The sequence below is a fragment of the Tamandua tetradactyla genome, chromosome 3 (assembly GCF_023851605.1).
Source record: "Tamandua tetradactyla isolate mTamTet1 chromosome 3, mTamTet1.pri, whole genome shotgun sequence".
NCBI lineage: Eukaryota > Metazoa > Chordata > Mammalia > Pilosa > Myrmecophagidae > Tamandua > Tamandua tetradactyla.
The window spans coordinates 144,064,291-144,068,178 of NC_135329.1; positions in this window are offsets into that span (position 1 = coordinate 144,064,291).

Consider the following 3,888-nt stretch of genomic DNA (forward strand, 5'->3'; position numbering starts at 1 on the left):
AATTACAATTGTGATAAGTACCATGAAGGGCAAGAATAAGATGTCAGGAGGATGCATACCAGGGGGCTGCTTAACCTAGTCAGTTTGACCTGTTTTGAATTTAGAAGGGAGCCAGGGTTAGAACAGGGACAAAGCATTCCCCCAGCCGAGGAACAATCCTTGATGGATACAACACTTGTGAATGGATCTTAGTGCACTGGAGAAGGGGAAGAAGGTTCTGTGAGAAAGGAGCACGCTGCCAGGGGCCATTGCAGAAGCAGGCTGCCTGAGGTCATGCAGGATCAAGGATCATAGTTACAGCAGAACCCATTCACATCCTTTAAACAGAAAAAGACTCTATTGAATTACAGTCAGGCATGCTCAATGCCTCCAGGAGGGCCAGAGATTCAGGCTTGGAGGCCAAGAAGCCAGAACGAGGCTCAAACCAGCTACAATATAGCAGTGAGTCAGCAAAGGCCCACCAAGTCTAGACCTCACAGCTCACCCTGCATTGCCCCTGAAAGCTAGGCACCACCTCTACCACCTTTTCTAGAAAATGGATTCTGTGCAGTAGGCTATGTTATGTGACACTTCCTAATGAAGCCTTGTGAAAGAGCATCTGATTGGCAGAGTAGGGAAGCAGGAAAAATGAGTTTTTCCATCTTCTACCTTGAGGAGGTGAGCATTCCTATTGTGAGAAGTTTCCCCAAACCAGGAATGGTGTCCAACAGATGGATTAAGGATTTTGGTCTTCACTGTTCTCACATCATCAGATGGTCTGCTTAGCCGTGGGATATTCAACATTCATCTTTGTGGAAACAAAAGAAGAAACAACCCTCAAATAATCCAAACCCTAAACCCAATCATTTAAGCAATGGAAAAACTGCTTCCTCCTGAAAACTTTGTCCCTTTGTTTGCAGTAAATTCAATGAACCCTTTTCAGGGGATGTCTGAAAAGAGTGAATGCAGTGGAAAGGCCTATATGTGCAACCAATGCTGAATCAACATGTGTCCTTCCAAGTTACAGTTTCTCTCCAGCCAAGTGTAGGTCTTATCAATCAAAGTTGCAAACTGGAAAGTCCTGACTCAGATGTCAAAACTAGGTTTGTCTGTGTGGTGGTAGGTCAAGAACTGGAGGGATCTGAACGGACAGATATAGGAGATGATGTGTGCGAAGTGCCAGTTTGAGAGGACGTATGGACCCTAGAAAAACCATGTTTTAATCCTAATCCCATTTTGTAAAGGCAGCCGTTTCTTTTAATCTCTATTCAGTATTGTATGTTTGAAACTTTAATTAGATCATCTTCCTGGAGACATGACTCAATCAAGAGTGGTTGTTAAACTGGATTAGGTAGAGATGTATCTCTACCCACTCTTGATTAGTTTACTGGAATCCTATAAAAAAGGAAACAGTTTGGAGAATTTGAGAGATTCTGAGAGAGCAGAACTATATAGCATCAGAAGCAGAGAGTCCACCAGCCAGTGACCTTTGGAGATGAAGAAGGAAAATGTGCCCAGGGAGCTTTAAGAAACAGGAAGCCAGGAGAGAAAGCTAAAAGATGATGCTGTGTTCGCCATGTGTCTTTCCAGATGAGAGAGAAACCCTGACAGTATTCATCATGTGCCTTTCCACTTGAGAGAGAAACCCTGAACTTCATTGGCCTTCCTGAATTAAGGTATCTTTCCCTGGATGCCTTAGATTGGACATTTCTATAGACTTGCTTTAATTGGAACATTTCCATGGCCTAAAAACTGTTAACTTGAAACTTATTAAATTCCCCTTTTTAAAAACCATTGAGTTTCTAGTATATTGCATTCCGGCAGCTAGCAAACTAGAACAACATGTCAGAGGAAGATGGATTAAGGAAGCAAGATGAAGGTCCGACAAAGAAGTCACTTTCTTAAGAAAAACCTGCTTTTTTTTTTTTTTTTAAAGTAGCTCCTAATGATGCTGGGATTTTTGTTGATTCAGGAGGCTGGTTGCATTGGCAGAGCTTTTATGTATGAACAGAAACAAATTACTGCTTTAGTTCAAGTAATAAATAATGCACTTCTAAACACAGAGCAAATATATAAAAAGTAGCTGGGAATAGAAGGTCAAAATGAAACTGGGTTAAGATGATTTCTATGCAGCTCAATATTTTCTGTTTAGAAGTCTGATTTAGGGCCAAAAATAGGATTTCCACTCAACTACATTATTCAAAATAATGTAGTTGGTCCTGTACTTTTAAAAATGGAAGATTGATGAATTTTCTAATTTATATAATATAGCAATTTTAGGGAAGTAATTCTTTAATCATCATTTTAATGATTTAATGATATTCATTCCTACCTGATTATATAACAAGTTAAAAATGTTGCAGACCAGTTAAACAGGGAATGAATATTTTCTTAAACACACACACATCTGACATCATTGGACTATGTTTTTGGTATCAGCATCTCACTTCAGGCTTGTACTAACTTTTGTTTCAGTGCTTTCACCCTAAAATGGTGGTTCTTAACTTATTGGGGGAGCTCACAGGTCACTTTGATGAAAGTTATAACTCTCTCCTATAAATAAAGCAGACTTACCATAGTGCTCCAACAAATTGATATATAATTTCAGGAGGTTTAAGGACCCTGAGTTAAGAGCCTGTCCTAAACCATGACTTCCATTCCATAAGTCCTGGGGAAGAGAGCCAGGAAGCTCAGGCTGGTGGTCAGAGGTGTATCTGGGATTATTGGCTGCCCCAACTCTGACAGTGGCAGAGGCAGTAGGCCTGCTCTTACCTAGGCCCCTGAAATACTGGCTTTTGTGGTACTGGCTTAATGGCCAAGGGGAAGCTCCCCACAGGAACGAATCAATCTGCTTTAATAACTGCAATGTGCTGGGTAGAATGAAAGGGAAAACGCCACAGCACTGTCCTTCCGAAGCACTTGCACACTGAAAACCTTCCAGAAGGATAATGCTTACAACTAACTAGATTCATACCATTTCCTGCTGCCTTCCCACTCAGCCCCACCCCTATCCCTACCCCATCCCCCCCCAAAAAAGAAGAAGAAAACCAAACACACAGAACAGCCATCAGGCTTATGCTGAGGGTTCCTGGGTCCCATTATATTTGGGACAATTGTGAGAAGGGAAAGGAAGGGAATTTGTGTTGGATGTGACCGCAGCAGGTGGGGGTGGGGAGGATGTCTCCTACTTTGTGTTAGGATGTGACCAAAGGGCATCTTGTGAAGAAGGGGCCTCCTCCAGCCAGTTCTTTCTTCTCCCTTTGTTTCCCATGTTTGTCCACTGCCTGCCACACAAGGGGCCTCATGCTGGCCTCTGGCTACCCAGGACCTTCTGTTTTGTTGCTCCAGCTCCACAAGTAATACAATCTCTGTCATTACCAATAACATGCTCCTCCCCAGGAATTCTGCGTAATAGTGCTTTTAGATAATAAGGTCTTGTTAAGTTTTTTACTGATGACGAATAGCTTCCTTATTGAGTTTCCACTTCCAGGTAGACATGTGCATTTGGAAAGGAAGGGGACTTTATTGTCTTATTCTAAGGGTGTCTAAGAAAGTCTGGTGGTGGACAAGGATGGGAGCAGAGTTTGGGATGGGTGCTTTGTCAAATTCCTAAACAGAAGACAAAGTGCTTTAATTACAAAACTGCATAAAAGATTGAAAGTGAAGTACAGCTTAACGGGTCATATAGCAAGTCAACAGGAACTAGACATTATACAAGGAGGAAGAGGCTGTTAACAGTTCTTTTCCAAGGAAACTTTGGTAGAGTGCAGTGGCAGGATTCAGAGCTTAGAGTCAAAAACCTGGATTCTGATCCTAAGTGTGCATCTTACTGACTGAGCAGGGATAAGGGGAGCTTTGAAGATCCTCAAAGAAGGATTCCACTCAAACATAGAATAGGCCTCATTTTAG